The sequence below is a fragment of the Mesocricetus auratus genome, unplaced genomic scaffold, assembly GCF_017639785.1.
Source record: "Mesocricetus auratus isolate SY011 unplaced genomic scaffold, BCM_Maur_2.0 Super-Scaffold_100008, whole genome shotgun sequence".
In the NCBI taxonomy this organism is placed as follows: Eukaryota; Metazoa; Chordata; class Mammalia; order Rodentia; family Cricetidae; genus Mesocricetus; species Mesocricetus auratus.
The window spans coordinates 19,237,294-19,253,776 of record NW_024429192.1 but is presented as its reverse complement, the minus strand read 5'-3'; the positions used below and the strand labels follow the sequence as shown (position 1 = coordinate 19,253,776).

Sequence of the window (16,483 nt, the reverse complement as noted above, 5' to 3'; positions counted from 1 at the left end):
CGACCATAAATACTTCTTTGTTCATCTTAAGAAAATTCAGATATCGGAAAAACTCAGGACATAAAAGGATGGGCTATGTCTCAGGCAAAGAAATGTTCAGACAGCAATTTACTCCAGGCTGTTAGCCTCAAGAAGGCTGATCATAGACCTTCCATCCCATCTAGGACTCAACATATACTTTAAAAAGTGCAGGCTCCCACAATATATGACTCCCTCTTTCCTCCATCAAATGTCTATGCTGTAACAAAAAGTGCACATAAATTACATTGGCATCCATAATCCCAGGTCTCAGGAATTAGAAACTGGAGCACTGTGAGTTCAAGGCCATGGTAAGACTGGGGTTCAGAAAAGGAACACAATATACATAAATTAAGTACCCCTGAAACTTTCCAAAATACAGAAACCGATACATGTAGTTTTAGCTTCATGTGCTTTTGGAAAATTATTGATCAGTAAGACTAATTTGGTACTAATTATTTAATAGAAGCAAGAATGTGTAGAGGCTCAAACAAAACAATGTAGTAGAAGCAGAAAATATTTGAGTCTACATGTAGTTTTGTCTGTTAGACTTTTATGATTATAGAGCTTATGAGTTTGATTTTAATTAAATCAACTCATTGCTGCAGGCTTTTTTTCAATAATGATAATATGTTGTAATCTGCCTAGAGTTTAACGTCATGATATTTTTTGTTAAGTTGGAAGTTAAATTCATACTAAATTAAAAGTAGAAATCAATTATGTATGTCTTCTCTGAGTTAGATACAATATTGAGACACTAATGGCTGAGCAGAAGACTACATTTGACTTTGTATTTTCCTAGAAAAATTTTAGATGTCTGTGTCCGCTGATAAGCACATTGTCTCCATATTGCTCAGTTGTCCTTTAAAAGCCATGCCTCCACATGTTATGATTTAGTGTATTCCTGCATTCCCTTGTCTATTACGAAATGCTGCATTCCTACATACTGTTGGCGAGTCTTCTTTTCATTTTCAGCAGATATTAAAGTGTAGTGAGGGGTAAGAATGTGAATACATGTAATTAAACTGCTGGGAAGAAGACCGTGAAGAGGGGAAAATCTCGGCAAAGCACTAAGGAACACAGGGCATGGCTTTGCTCAGCAATAGTCATGTTCTGAAATAATGCTGTTTGAGATTGTTTTAAAGTTTCCGGGATAGCCAGAATCCCCAAACAAGCTCGATCTTACCCCTGTCAGAACAGTGTCATAAAGAAAATGAATAATAAGGGAAAGATGGGAAGGATGGAAGGAGGAATCATTATACAATGCTGATTATGGAAATATAAATTAGTATTGCCACCATGTAAGTCAGTATGAAGGTTCCTCAAAAAGATAAAAATAAAAATACCATATGATCCTTAAAAAAAAAGATTCCGGGATAAGAAAGAAAAAAGTGAAAGACAAAAATCTGAATGTACACAGACATTGCCAAAACTCTGTGGGAACCAAAAAACACAGAGAAAGCGGAGAGAGGGAAGCTGACTGCAATTGGATGGATTAGCATAAAGTTTTAAATTGACCCTCAATACCCAGAGCTCAGGTTTCTTTCTCTGTTAAAAGGAAGTGTTTGAAAAACTGGGCACTGAAGCTCACCTGTGTAATCCTCACATTTCAGAGTCGGAGGCTGGGGAACAGTCAAGAGTCTAAGGCCTGCATGAACTAACAAATCTGATTCTGTCCCCAATACAACCAAACAACTAACAAACAAGAAACTCACGAAGGGAAAGGAAGGAAGGGAGAGAGGGAACGAGGGAGGGAAGAAGGAAAAGGAATGAAGGGAAGGAGGGAGGGAGGACAGTGGTTTAAATTGTTGGTCTGTTTTTCAAAAGAGAATTCACATCTTTCTTTAGTCCTTCAACTCACCTAGGAAATAAAGACCACATGCTTTGATCACAGTAATTTTTGTGGTTTTTGTTGTCTTTATCACCTCCTCATCACCTGGGAAGGTTAGAAGATCTGAATTTGCTAGGCACTTGTAATCGCAGGCCGAGGCTGCAGGACTACTGTGTTGAAGGTGCCCTGAGTTTGAGAATGAGCCAAAGGCCATCTTGATCTCTAAAATGAGACTCTGTCTCAAAACTCTTAAGATGGAGACACAAGGTTCCAGATGAATCTGAAGCTTTTATTGGTGCTTTGGCTGAAGAAATGTTTCCTCACAGTGACCGGTGGTATTGTTTAATCGGTTGTTTGGATCATTTTGACATTTCTGAGTTTCCTAAAGTCACGTTCTAAATGAAAGCTTCTTTACCTTAAAAAAAAAACTTTGAGATGCCCTTGATGGAATATGGGAAATCTCAAAGACTTCTCTTACCTCATCAGGAGAGAGAGGTTTACCAATCTAAGTTCTTTTGGTTGCTAAATTGCATGGGAAGCATAATCAAATGAGAAGATACTTCTGGCCCAGGTTGTACTTCATGAATTTATGGAGCATATGCAATAATATGAGTATTTCAGAAATTATAGAAGGCTCTCATAAACATGACTGTGGCCTCTGCTCTGGCATATGTCCCGGGACAACATTGTGTTTCCTGTTATCTTCAAATGCTGCCTGTTGTTTAGTTGTGGAGTAGCAATGTCCCCTGACACTGAAACATTCCAATTGCAAGTTAATGGAAGTAGCACACAACTCAAAACAGCTTTAGGAAGTCCCTGAAACTAACAAGATTCACTAAGCCTCTGCCTCTCAAATTTATATGAACAGTAAAGACTACTGAGGATCACAGACAAGCCAAGCTGCAAAGAATACTCTCAAACAAGCCCAGCTGCCTGAAAAAAAAGAGGGAGAGAGACCAACCAAGATACCTGGAAGAAACAAAGGACACTCTCCAACCTGATGAGCTGCCTGCAGGCTCCAAATATCCAGCTTGTTATGAGCTGTCACCATATTGAGGTGGCCTTTGAACCACGTCTGTTCCTGTAAGTAACCCCTCACCTAAGTTCATCTAAGTAACTCCAAATAAAACTTGTTGTTTTGCTAAGTTGGACTTTGGTGTTATCCTTACATTGGTCTGTCATGTGCTTTCTATCTGAGGTGAATAGACGTGTGTGTGTGTGTGTGTGTGTGTGTGTGTGTGTGTGTGTGTGTGTATGTGTGTGTGTGTATTGTATCTACCCAAGTAAAGTCTACCTTACAGCACCTAGGGGCAAACAAATTTCCTTGTCAACTCCCACCAGACCCTTCACAATAGCCATTTCATTATTTACACAGTCCCTGCTTCACTCCCGTGACTTCCTGAAAGCACATCTATCAAGTGCTAACCAAAGCCCTCTGTCTTCAGCAAGGACTACCTAAGACACTGTGGAAATGACTACAACAGGCACTCCAGGGTACAAGCTTCTGATGACATTGTGAAAGGGACCCTAAGGTCGTCGTACCGAAGTATGTAACAGTTTTCAGAATTAATGGAGACAGTGATAGGTTCATAAAACCACTAACAGGAGATCCAGCAAGACAAGAATTAATTAGAGGAGAGTAAAGGAGCTGATGAACAGCGTCTGGAGCTGGTGTCTTTTATGACTAGCAAAGAACAGTGCTGAGGCGCAGTGCTCTGTTTGTAAGTTTAAGGAGAGCTTTTTCTCTTGTAATATGTGAAATCACAGTCCCAGAGATTAATCCTTTATACACAGGAGGAGGCATTTATCTTCTTCACTTCTTATCAGATGGATCCCTTAAGAGTTTGGAAACCCTTAGTAAGAAGTCTAGTTCATGACAACATAGTTATTTGCATAAATTCAATAAGGGTCTGCTCTCTAGAAACTGAATCCTCATCTTATCAGTCAGACTAATAAACTCCCTTGATTTAAGTTTCGCCAGTTCTGTTCTTTCAGTAAAGCTGGCTAATTCACTTCCGGAACCTTGTAAATTTCATTTTACTTTCTAAGTTTTAAGTCAATTTCCCCCCAGAAGGGAATGCTTCAATTCACAAGAAACAACAACCTATTACATCTTCCTCTAAGACTGCGCTCTTGCCCCAAGGCACCATGGTCTAAGGGTCAAGACTTCAATATTAGAGCCATTGGGAACATTTCAGGTCTAGGCTATTGTGATAAAATCACAGATAAGTAAAGACATTGACTTCCTGGAAGATCTGTAAACTCTAAGACATATAAGGATATCAAGAAGATGGACATTTACCCAAGTGTTGGGTAGAAGAAATAAAATCTGGTGGTAAACTCTTGGTCCTCATTTCTTGATAAAAGGCTTTTATAAGTCCAATCCAAGATTCTTTATGAAACTCCAGCAAAGCAATCTCAAAAATGGCTCTTTAGCCAATCACTCATTTTGCTGCATTTATATAAATAATTGGGTTATGACATGAAATTGATAATGGTACTCTCATTACTTTTATTGGAAAGGGCATGATTGAAAAAGAAATGTTTTATAGTAGGAAATTGTAACAACCTCACCAACATTCCCAGTTGATCCTTGATTTAATATTCCCAGTTCATACCCCGCTCTTCTGACTTATCACTGAGAGCTACAACTACCCTGCAACTTCGCAAGCTGACACTGGGCAGCTTGATATAATGGAAGGATTATCACAGTGTAGTCACTCAGAGCCTTAACCACAACGTGTATTTTCTATTCTCTATTTCTAGAACTGACTCTGATTGTGACTGTGCCATTAACGTCCTCATCCTGCTATCTAGGTACACGAGGGACCTACATCTACACTTTTCCTCAATCTACTGCCCTTTGGGACTCAGTACCAAAAATAGACTGGCTTAGAGTCTTCTCCAACCACTAGTCTCCTTTCTCTTTTTTGTCTTTAGAAATGTTCCTTTGTTAAATGACTAGCAGTTCCTATCATATAAAGCCCAACTTTGCCATAAACCTTATCCCAATTTATACCACCTCCTGAAATGGTATGTAACTGTCTAACTAGAATGACTCATTTCTAGGGTGGAAGGCAGGCTTGGCCCTGTGGGATATAAGGCAACCAGACACTTACCTCCCTGTCTGTGAAATTTGGAGTTGGGCCTCAGACGGGATAATAAGGGAACAATCAAACTTTCTATCTAATAATGGAAAATCCCAGAAGAATTCAATTATCCTAAATCCTCTCTCTCTGTGAGATTTATAGCTCTGAGGAATATGGAAAAGGACTCTTTGGACCTTTGCAAATCAATGTTATCATAAATGTTCTTAGCTTTAATTCATTCCCTGTAGTAATCTATTTTTCACTAAGGAAATCTATAGGTCCCTCCCACAGAAGACTTTTTGTCCCCCTCCCCAACTTTTTTTTCATTTTTTATGTGTATGAATATATTAGAAAGAGAGAGAAGTGAGGAAAGCTGGAATTGATGTTATGTTGCCAGCTTTATAGCTCGAGAGAACGCTGGTAAGATAGATGTTATGGCTTGAGTTTGGAATGTTCCTTTAGGACTCACATGTTGAAGCTCTGGTTCCAATTCGGCAACATTAAGAGGGAGAGTATTATTAGATCATGAATGCTTCAAGACACTGAATTCATAATATAAGCAGAATATTATTCATAGACAGTGAAAACTTATAGAGATAGGACCTCATTGGAGAAAGCTGGTCACTGTTGTATGCCTGGAATGGGATCTCTTGCCTCCACATTCTTAGTCTCTCAACTTCTGTCTCTCATTCCATCCCTCCATCCCTCCATCTCTCCATCCCTCCTTCCCTCCATCACTCCCTGCCACCTAGTCCATCATGAGGTGGATGTTTTGCTTCGTTAAAAGTTCTTCTGCCACAATGTCCTGCCTCTCCTCAGAGAGCTAGGTAATTGTGGGCTGAAACTTCTGAAAGTAGAAGTCAAAGTAAATCTTCAATCCTTTAAGTTATAGAAAACAAGCAAAGTAGGAAGTACAGGTGACACACACCTTTAATCCCAGAACTCGGGAGGTAAAGGCAGACAGGTGGAGCTCCTTGAGTTCATGGTTAGCCTGGTCTACAGAGCAAGTTCCGGAGCAGCCAGAGTTGTTACACAGAGAAGCCCTGTCTCGATAAAAGAAAGAAAGTTGAAAAGGCAAGGAAAGCACTCTCCCACCAGCATCCAATAGGAACTCACAGTTAACTTCAGCATAATTTTAGATGTCCTTCCCTTCAGATTTACAAATAACAAATGTGCTCAGTTTGAGTCACTCCATTCATAGGAATTATAATATTAACTTAAAAATAGAATTAACTGCCTTAGCATAAGGGTCACCATTCTAGATCTCGTATTTATCCAGGGTCTTTTTCTTGTCTATAGTCAACCAAGAAGGCAGATTAGCAGGGACCTGAAAAGTCACGGAGCACCACAGCAAGAGGAAGGGTCCTGGAGAGCTCAGGTCCGTTCTTCGGTACTTTACTTTGGACGAGGAAGCGGCACATCTCTTTTGGTTGCTATTCCTTGCCAGGGTCACGTGATCCTGTCTAACTGAAAAGGTGGTGTCTTCCTGTAAACGGAGATGGGGAAAGGACACGCTGTTAGTGAGCACTAGGATTGTCCATCCTTGCTTCCGCTTGTCAGAAGCAACACGGTTGTCACGTGACATGGCCGAGATTTTCCTCTCCCCTTGCAGTGGTGCCAGTCTATTGGAATGGTCTGTTCCTCGTGTTGCTAATTACAGAGAATTGGGAATTCTTCACTTTTACACTCTGTGTAAAGATTCTGACTCCTCAGCTCTAGCTATTGCAAAGCTATTAAAAAATCAAAGAGCTCAGGAAAAATAATAGTACTTTGTGATGTATCAGTTACGAGTACACACCATGCTATTCTTTAACGCCTCATCATTTCCCAGTAATGTTGTTTTCCCTTTCTTACCTGCCCCATATCCTAGCATCCAAGGCCAGTTATAACTCATTTCTCCTCTTTATAGAAGAAAACAATAGAGTGTTGAACACTTTACTAGAGTTCTCTGGAGATGAATGCTTAACCATTTCATGAAATTTTTTAGATATGCTATTTTTTATTACTTTAATTTTAAATAGCTTGCTTCACATGTCAATCCCAGTTCCCTCTCCCTCCCCTCCTCCCGCACTCCCCCACCATCCTCCCCCAGCCTCCCACCCTATCCCCACTTCCTTCCAAATAGGGGATATCCAGAGTCTGTTGTTTCACTCAGAGCAGGGTCCAGGCACTCCCCTAAGAGTCAAGGCTGAGAGAGCATCCCTGTTTGTATTATGGACACATGAAGTCCGTTTGTATGCCAGGGATAAACACTGATCCACTGCCCAGGGCCCCATAGGTTGCCCAGGCCTCCTCACTGACTCTCACACTCAGGGGGTCTGTATCAGTCCCATGCTGGCCTCCCAGCTGTCGGTCTGGGGTCCAAGAGCTCCCCCTTGTTCAGATCAGCTGTCTCTGCTGGTTTTGCCAGCCCATTCTTTGCCAATTTGCTCACCGCTCCTCTCTCTGAAAATTTTATGTGATTTGTTTTGGGGTGTATGTGTGTGTGTGTGTGTGTGTGTGTGTGTGTGTGTCTGTGTGGGTGCACACATGCATGTGTTAAAGTATTTTCATTTGGATGTGATTTTCTTCTGTGCGTAATTAAATATAATAGATAAGAACATTTTTTTCAAATGTTTATTCATATGTAAAGTAATGACTGGATCACTCGAGCTATAGTGGGTACATTTCTAAGATGCATCCGAGTGACCCCTGCCCACTGTTCATCATGTCCTACGTGCTTCCCTAACTTTCTGTCTGTACTAGTCTTCATCATTTGTTTCTAACAGAATCGGTGGAAATGATGGGATTCCCTGCAGTCATTAGCTACAGAAGATTGTCGCTTCTGACAGATTTTCTCTCCCTTGAGAGCTTTGATACAATAAGCTACTACACTGAAGGGTTCACAACTGAGGCCAGTCTCTGTCCAAGCATCAAACAACTGAGGTACTCAGACCAAGAGCTTGCCATGAGATGGATTCTTCTGAAAATGTATAAGTGAACTTGGAAGTAAAGCCCTCCTCACTAAATCCTTGATTACACAGCAGCCCCAGAAGACACGTGCCTGGAGTGTGAAAGGTCCCAAGCAGGAGATCCAGTTAGCTTCCGCTATAATTCCTAACCCACAGGAGCTGGGAGCTACTAGACCAGCAGTTCTCAGCCTTCCTAATGCTTTAATACAGTTTCTCGTGTTGTGGTGACCTGCAACCATTAAATTCTCTATAAAATCCATAACTAATTTCACTACTGTTATGAATCGTGATGTGAACATTTTTGGAGTTAGAGATTTGCCAGAGGGGTAGCGACCCACAGGTTGACAACTGCTACACTAGGTGAACACTATTCCAAGCCTCTACATTTAATAGGTAACTAATTCATTAGTCATTTTACTTGCTTTTATGGATTGTTTATGGGTTTGCTTGTTTCATTTTGTAAATGACTCTAACAAGTTTGCTGTTTCACTTTCCAATAGGATGAGAAAAATGAGAAAAGTGGACATTTTTGAAATAAGATGATCTGAATAATAGTTAGATGGACATTCAATTTGTTAAAATTTTCATAATGCACATGTGACCTATGGAGTGGGGACAAAATTTATAAGAGATATTTCCTCTTAAGTAGATCTGGAATCTTTTTATTTTTTTAAATTTATTTATGTATGTGTGCTCTATCTGCGTGTACACCTTTATACCAGAAGAGGGCACCAAACACTCCTAGAGACGGTTGTGAACCACCATATGGTTGCTGAGAATTGAACTCAGGACCTCTGGAAGAGCTGCCAGTGCTCTTCACTGCTGAATCATCTCTCTAGCCCCTGGTCTAGAATTTTGGCATTCCCCCAAATATAGTAACGATCTCCTCTACTTATACACGCACAAATTAACTCACACCCTAGTTCAAAGGAACAAATCCTTTAGGTGAACTGAATGATATCTAAAGAAAGTTCATCATTGCCTTGTGCTATTAAAAAAAAACTATAAGTGTGTGTTCTTTCCCATGTGGTTTTAGGGTGAAATGTTCTGCATGGAAGGCTACAGGAGCCTCACATACTCATAGTGGAGCATTCTGTCATCTGATAGGCAGCATGCTCAAGCTATGGAGACAAGGTAGCTGCAGACAATAGGTTACTGGTAGCTGTTAATGCAGCAGCAGCAGGAGGAGGCGGGCAGCAGCAGCAGCAGCCTTAGGAGGAGCAAGCAAACAAACCCAGCACAGTTCCCCAGCTAAATGAAGCAGAAGTAGCAGGTGGCTGGCAAATATTCCCCTGGGAACAGATAGAAACCTTCTTACAAGTTCCCCTAACTCTGCAGAGAAAGACAACCTACCCCCCAGAACCTGATGGTGAACTTTTTGTAGCTTTTGTCATGTTCAGGGTTCTTTTCTCCCTCCCCAGGGTTTGGCAGCTTCTCCCTGATTGGTCCTATTTTTTTCATCTTCTTTATATACCCATAGTCAGTCATTCTAGACCCAACAGGGCCCATATGGCACACACACACACACACACACACACACACACACACACACACACACACACACACATCCAGAGTAGAGGTCATGGCTGTCTTAATTGCTAACACCATGACCAGAGCAACTTAAAGATGTTAAAGTTTATTTGGGGTCTAGGAAGTCCAGAAGGTTAAGTGTTCTTGACCCAGAGCTGAGGTAGCCAACTGAGGGCAGTTGGGTTGATAGCTGAGAGTTCACATCTTGATCCACAAAGAGGAATCAGAAAGAGATAACTCAAAATGACCCCAGCCAGGAGAACTGCTGGAGAAGGCAACAAGAAGGAGACAAAGCTTCAGAGCCCATTCATGGGTTCCTGTACAATAGTAACAATAATAATAATTATTATAATTATAATAATAAATTTAAAAATTAAGAAATAGCTGATACCAGGGAAGAGATAATGATTTTTTGTTTGTTTTTTTGTTTGCTTGGTTGGTTGGTTGGGTTTTTTTGGGGGGGTTGTTTGTTCATTTTGTTTTTTACCTATGGCACAGTGACTGCACCTGATCCTATTGCAGCCTCAGCTGCTAAGTGAGTGTGCCTCCAAGCCTCAGCTGCTGAGAGTGCCTCCAAGCCTAGCTGCTGAGGCCCAGGTGAGCCTTCACATCCTGTTGCTGCTACCTCAGACATTTCCAAGTAGGGAGGCAAATGTTTTAATTAAGTCTGTGTCATTCTATTTTACCAAAAAAGACTTTGGAGCCAGATGCTGGGGTGAAAACCTGCTAGCTCAGAGAGGCAGAGAAAACGGCTGGCTGAACTTCCTTCTCCACAGCAGTCTCAGAAAGAGGGCTTACTACTATGCTGTCTGAAACAGAACTCTTCCAACCAAATCTCCCTCCTTTCTACTTCCTGTGCCTCTCTCTGACCTTCGGACTTCCCCTCATTTTCTATGGTTACTTCCAGTCAACTATTTGCTTACTCTGCTTCTTGACCTATTGTTGATATTATTCAAATAAAGAGACCTCGGGATTCACAGTATGACCAAATATTCCACAACAAGATAAGATATATTTTCATTAAAACTTGTTGTTATCCAATGTATGGATCTAGTTTTCTATCATTATAATATTTCTGTGGTAAAGTCTTGCTATTTTTTAAAGATGTGTTTTGTGTGTGTGTGTGTGTGTGTGTGTGTGTGTGTGTACATAAGTGCAGGTGCCAAAGACAGCCAGAAGAAGGTGTAAGGTCCCTTGGAGTTGGAGTTATAGTCAGTTATGAACTACCTGTTGTATGTGCTTAGATTTAAACTCAGATTCTCTGCAAGAACAGTAAGTTGCTCTAACTGCTGTCATCTCTCAGTGGGTTAGAGACTTTCAAAACAAGACAGCCAGAGATAGATAATTCCAAGGAAAACTATGCTCACTGAATGTATATTTATATACATTACTTTTTGCTTCTTTTAAAGTTTTATTTCATATGTAAGCCCTGCATTTGCATGCTTAGTGTCCAAGAGGGTCAGTAAAGGGTGTTAGATATGCCTGGAACTGGATTTTCAACCAAATATGAGATGTCATGTGTTTGTTGAGAACTGAACCCAGGTGCTATGAGGAAGCAGCAAGTTTTCTCAAGCTGAAGCCGTCTCTCCAGCGCCAACTTTTATTTCTTATTCACATTCAAATAAAACAAAAAGAAAAAAGTGGTACAGCACTTCTTAGAGGAAAGGGTACTGGGAGATTTACTGTTACACATTTCCATTTGTGATCATCAGAGGCCTGTTACAGCATCAAAGGGCATCCTTTCCTTGAGGTAGATGCAGGGATAGTCAGTAGTAATTTGGACCAAGTAATTTCTCTGCAATATCATTCCCAGGAATTGTCTTATAACCTGCAATGAGATAAAGAATTTTTCTTATTGACCTCTTCTTTTAGAAGCAGGGAAAGAACCTATTAAATTCCTGCCTCAAATTATGCCTAAAGACAATCTTAAAATCCAAGGTTATAAGTCATATAATCGTGGCCACCGGTTAAATCATTCGGTAATAAAAATACATTCCCTCCCTGTTTTGAAGGATAACCCTGGGGTCTAAGATATGGTAAAGGACAAAGCTATGCAAGCACATATAAATCACCCTTACTCTTGTGCAGTAAGTCACGACACTTCTGCTTCCACCTCTCCTTTTCCTCTCAGGGGTATCCCAAGCTTTCGATTAAAAACACTGTATGTATGCATGTATGTATGTATGTATGTATGTATGTATGTATGTATATATGCCTTTCTATACACAAATTATCTAAAGTAAAATTCAACTCATACTACTGATTGTCTAATAATTGCTGAATTAAATGATATATGCATGCCTTTGAACACACAAATTATCTAAAGTAATATTCAACTCCATACTACCAATTGTCTGATAATTACTAAATCAGGCTTAAAGCTCTGGCCAATTTTACTAATGCATGAAAAGTTAACTGACCTGCTAGACATCACATCATCAAGCCATACTTCAAAGATAAAAAAAAATCTGTTTTTTTAACCTGCCAAGTATTTATTTTGCTGATATATTTGAGGATAGTCCAGTTATACTAGACCTTTATATTCAAATTTTCTTAAGAGCTGATTGTGACTGTCTACAATAAAATTCTAAACAATGGGTGGCTGATGAACAATGGAAATTTCTTTCAATATTCTGGAAACTAGGAAATCCAAGATTTGGATTTGGTACCTAAGGAGAAAAGGAGAGACCTTTCTTTCTTGTCTCTCTCTTTCTCTCTCTCTCTCTCTCTCTCTCTCTCTCTCTCTCTCTCTCTCTCTCTCTCTCTCTCTTCCTCCTTTCCTTCCTTTCTTTCTCTCTCTCTCTCCTTCTTTCTCTCTTGCTTTTGGTATTCACATCAAAGGTAGACACATGTGTTCATGCATGTATAGATGAGTATGAAGGCCAGAGGTCAACTTTGGGTCTTCTTCCTCAGGACTCATCCTTCTTGGTTTTTATGACAGAGTCACTCAGGATTTGAGAGCTCACCAATTGAACTAGTCTGGTTGACCAGTAAGCCCCATGGATCTGCCTGTCTCTACCTCTGCAACCTGGGATTATAAGCATGAATGATCACAGTCAGCTACATGGGTGTAGGGAATAAAACTAGGGTACTCACACTTTTCACAGAAAGTGATAAATGAGTTAACTACCTCCTCAGCTCCCTGACTACTGACTCTCATGGCATCCTCTTGCTATGTATTCACAGGGCACAAAGTATGAAGGGGTTGTTCTGTGGTCTCCTTCACCATATCACTAATCATATTTATGTTGGTTCTATCTTTTTTCCTAATCACCTAACAACAGCCTCACTTTCTACAACATCACCCTAGGGTGAGGATTTCAGTGAATGTATTTGGTCATAGATCATTTGACTTCTAAATTGTACTTTACAACAAGGCATTGTATAAGGAGGCACACAATTATTTGTCAGTTAAATTAGTAATTATCTATACCAATCTACACATCAATTGCCACCATATGAAAAAGCCACAGGCTCATCCTCTGGTCATAATAACCCCTGTCCCAATGCCGTGTGTCACAGTTTGGTAAGTGTGACCCTAGACAAGCTGTTCTCAACTATCTGCCTTATTTCAACAATCCAAGTTTCATTTTCTCTAAGTTAAAAGAAAATCATAAAATAATTTTGTGCCTTGCACATTAAACTGAGAATTCCTGGCTTTTGAATTACTTGGAACATCTAAGCTAATTTTAGAAATATTGCTGGCTGTCTCTGTCAAGACTTAATTCTTATTTGAAAAATCAGATGAGGTCAGCTTCAAATTCTCTTGAGGTTTCATTCAGTTAACACAAAATGTCTGGGTTTTATTCACTCTCTGTGAATTGCTCTGCCTCACTTAAAAGACATTGTGCCTATATTTATAAGATAGATCCAGAAAGAAATAAAAACAGGAAGTGAGTTTTTTGAATGTACGGAAAGATAATTTGGAACTATATTCCAAAACCAGTGATAATTTGTTAACAGCCTTTTACACACTTCCAAACTGCTGAGAAAACAGATTCTTTTAAAATGTTACATTAAATCCAGACCAAGTGTCTTATGCCTGACATCTTGGTATCCAGTAGGCTGAGATAGGAGGATCATGAGTTCAAGGCCAACCTAGGCTTCACAGTGAGTCCTGACCTCAAAACAACAGCAACTGTAACATAAATGAATACAATGAGTCAAGAAGGATGTCATAGTAGACCTCCATTCTCCAGTTCTCTTTCTACTCCTCACAGCTCCAAAAGTCCCTCCCAAAGGCATGCTTCAGAGAAAGCCAACTTCTGTAACTGTCCCGTAGTTCGCAGAACACAAAAGTCCCTCCCAAAGGCATGCTTCAGAGAAAGCCAACTTCTGTAACTGTCCCGTAGTTCGCATAACTAAAATGCACTTTCCCTTTTGCTTCGAACTAATTTTCAATTTATGTCTGATGTGAAGACTGTTATTAAGCTCCTCTCCAGGAAGTTTTCAAAGGCAGAATTGTGGGTGAGAATGGACTATGAGTGCTAACTCAGTCCAGCAGAGGTCACACCTACCAGGCCTTGGAAGAGACAGTGGGAAGGAAAAGGAAGACAGGGAATAACTGACCAGAAGAGAGGAAGACAGGAAATAACTGACCAGAAGAGAGCTGTACTGTTTGGACTAGCAAGGTAGCACTTCCCAACTCTGTTAGTTGCTTACAAAAATAAGAGTAAAGTCAATTTTCACTTTGGTTCATTGAAAGGTAAACAGCAACCTAAAAAGCCCCCTGCTGGTCACTCCTATTTCTGTCCTATTTGTGTCTTTAAAAGAAAAGCCACAAAAAAATCACTTAATTTTATCTATATTTAAAACACAGCTTAACTTTCCATAATTAATTGGGATTTCTCCCATTTCTCTTTAATTGAAATAAATGCACTATACAAACATAAATTCCTAAAGATGTTCCTGTGCCTTGACTGTCTTTGATCATTAAAAAAAATTCTATCATTTAACAATCCATATTTTTTGCAAAGTGGCATCTAAAATTATATAACTGATTGCTTTATTATTTTCATTTTAACATGAGGAGGGAAAGTTTCCTGATTATCTCAAAAAATGAATGCTTTTTAATTAAATAATAAATCACTTTTGTTCAAAATTCTTTAGACTTTCTATCTTTTGTCTTATTCTATAAAACTGACAATAATTATGCATAGTAAAAGAAAATCTTGGCTTAATTTATTTCTGCTGTAATTTGACTCTGTGATGAGGTCATTGTGGAGATTTACCCTTTAGAAAACAAAACTTCATGGGGCAGCATGACCTAAGTTGTACAGGAATGTAAACAAAAATAATTGAGTATCCCTTTCTTTACATAAAACAAACATTTTATTGCTTTATATCTCACAATACTCTTTCTTGCGTCTAACAAAGAAATCTTAGCATCAACCAACTACTGCTATTAAAATGGAAGCACCAGCATTTTCAAACGAAATTGGGATTAGTGAAACAGAGAGCTTATGTCTTGGAAGAGAGACAGTCAAATCGCAGCAAATATAAACACTCATCTTCACTGGACTTCTGCCTGGCAAGCTTGGGCATGTGTGATAGAACAGGAGAGACCTGCAACCATGCTTACATTAACTTAGCCTTTGCTGAGTCTCCCTCCCACATAAAAAGCCCTTCCTCGTTCCTGCCATCACTGGCCCTTAAAGAGTCTCTGGTTCCTCCATTCCACAGCCTCTCTGTAAGACCGGGAATGGATCTGCTACACGGCGATCTCTACGTGAGCTTCAGAACATTGCTATTTTTCATAACCCACTAATCCTTCAGGCTAGGGATACACCTGAGTAATGGAACGTTTCCCTGCCATGTGTGCATTCCCAGGGCCGCAAAGGAGACAATAAAAAGGCAAAGAAAAGCCTTGACTACTCAGAGTCAGCGGTATGAACGCAAGCCAGGACACGCTCAGCTTTTCCTGAGGCAGAGTCCAGTCTACAATTTTATGACAATCTTCCTGGATTGAGCTTTGCCTAAGACCTTCCAGTTGGTCATGAGACAGTCAGGGGACTGAAAATGTGTCACTTGAATAAGTTTTTCAGGCTGATAACAGGGAGGTAAGCAGCTATGTTATCCAGAAGGCTCCAAAGTCCCATGTCCACTCAGGGTCAGCTACAGTAATTCTGCTTCCTAAGTCCAGACACTGCCCGTCACCTAAAGCCCATTGGAAGGCAGTTTCCCAAAGTTGAACCTGAAGAGATTATGGGCTGCCCAATTAAAACCGAGAAAGGAGCAAGCTGGTGTGAGTCAGAAGAAAAGTTCCTATATCTTCCAGCTCCTATTAGAGAAAATGCTGCCTCCCAGGCTGTGAAAGACATCATCTTTCCCCCAGGGACAAGGGCATTTCTGCACGTGCAAGCACAGTGTGTTTGTTTGGGCCTCCAGTTTAGATAGAGAAAGGCAATATCTCTGCTATTTTACTTCATTTGCTCTTTAAAATGTAAGTTCCAAGGTTTGACTGCACCTGGGCGCTTCAAGCCCTTGGGTGGTAATTGCCACTTTCCATTGCAGAGATGTTCCTGAGGGGGGCAACATTGAACCTGGCAAGGATGGGTTTCCCCTTCCAGGCTGTATGGCTTCTCTGTAAGAATGAAAAATGCCAGAGCTTTCAGGAGGACAACCTCACTGACTTAAAAGAAAAAATGTTCCAGATCCAAAGGTGAACCAAACAGTTCTTCAGCCACAGCTCAAGAAGTGCTCAGTACATCCTTACCCATGAGTTTGCTTTCTCAAGAGACGTTATGAAAAGGAAACTAGAAATAATTTCTATGTGATTTTCCTGAATCAAATGTTACTTCTGAAACCAAATACTATTCTGAATCAAGCAATCTTCAATACATAGTTTCAATATTGATTAATTAATTGGTGGAAATACTAATAGCCAATAGCCAATAGTAAACATTCCATTTCTGCCGGAAAACATGTACGGCACATGAAATATATTTAAATATAGGGATATAGCTGGAAAAGAACAACTTGGAGACACTGCTGATGATTTTATTTGCTTTGTCGAGTTTGGACCAAGGGAGTTCAATTTTGTTTCTGTAATTCGGGGAAGGGGG

The 16,483-nt window shown here is 40.1% G+C and overlaps 1 long non-coding RNA gene across 1 annotated transcript in view; it reads right to left on the bottom strand.

The window, feature by feature from the left end:
* Positions 1-11,005: 11,005 nt before the first annotated feature.
* The window catches only part of LOC121141763, a 28,340-nt gene continuing 22,862 nt past the window's right edge, over positions 11,006-16,483 (bottom strand). The window contains exon 3 of the long non-coding RNA XR_005878702.1: positions 11,006-11,247. This is a non-coding gene — a long non-coding RNA (uncharacterized LOC121141763). The remainder of the gene's footprint in view (positions 11,248-16,483) is intronic.